We start from the raw sequence: 1,013 nt of genomic DNA, 5'->3' as shown, positions 1-1,013 counted from the left end.
CGGGACAGATCCCGTCATCCAGAGGTTCTACAGAGCCACGGGACAGAACCTGTCATCCAGAGGTTCTACAGAACCACGGGACAGCAGCTCGTCGGCTTTAAGACGTCCTCACACTTGAGCTTTGAGTTGAGCTGACCCGGATCTTTGTGGGGCGCTGACCCCTCAGGAGACCCCTCAGGGGCCCAGTCCAGGTCGGGACATGAAAGGAGCCCGCAGGAAGACGCTCTTCTTACTGAGGCTGAAGGGAGGGGCCGGGGGGGTCGGAATGACACGCTGACGGCAGGACTGACTCGAATGGAATGTGCCGGGAGGAGGGACGCTGGACAGACAGAGGGACGGGGGAGGAGTCCACAGAGAGCAGGCCTGGGGGAGTTTTTCCTGTCCACATATGGACGAGTCCAGCTGGGGGGTTGGCCCATGATCCATGCTGGTTGGTTCTGATCAAAATTTAAAGAGAAAGTTTTCATTGTCCCTAAGACAAAAACATCTTCTAAAGACGTTGTCCATCAGAGCAGGACAGATGAGGGGGATGAGGACAAACACACGGTTGTCTCCACCTGGTCTCATCTGAGAGGGACACGTGTCAGAGACACAGAAACCGGGCCCACAGAAGAGTGAGGGTCCAGATAAAGACCCTGAGACAGACCCAGCTGTTCTGCGTCCTTCAGGCGGACGGGGGTGCTGTGTGTGGGGGGGGGGGGCCTTCAGAGGACAGACCGAGCTCTGCTGTCCTTGAGGTCCACAATCAGCTGCTTGTCAGGACCCGTACCTTCAGGAGGACGAGGAACAAACCTCCAGATAAGAGTTCATTCAAAGAGAGCTTCTGTCAGACATTTCCTCCCTTCAGGGAGGATTCCTGGGGGAGGGGGAGGGAGGAGGTCGAGGGAGGAGGGGGTCGCCTCGGCTCCCAGCATCGTCCAATTAAAGCTCCCCCCATGACCTCATCACATTCTTCTTCTGCAGAGCAACAACGGCTGCTTTGACTTTAGACCTGACGGTCAGAGCCGCCCACA

The sequence above is a fragment of the Nematolebias whitei genome, chromosome 9 (assembly GCF_014905685.2).
Source record: "Nematolebias whitei isolate Nwh7 chromosome 9, NemWhi1, whole genome shotgun sequence".
Lineage (NCBI taxonomy): Eukaryota > Metazoa > Chordata > Actinopteri > Cyprinodontiformes > Rivulidae > Nematolebias > Nematolebias whitei.
Note: the sequence above shows the minus strand (reverse complement) of the source record.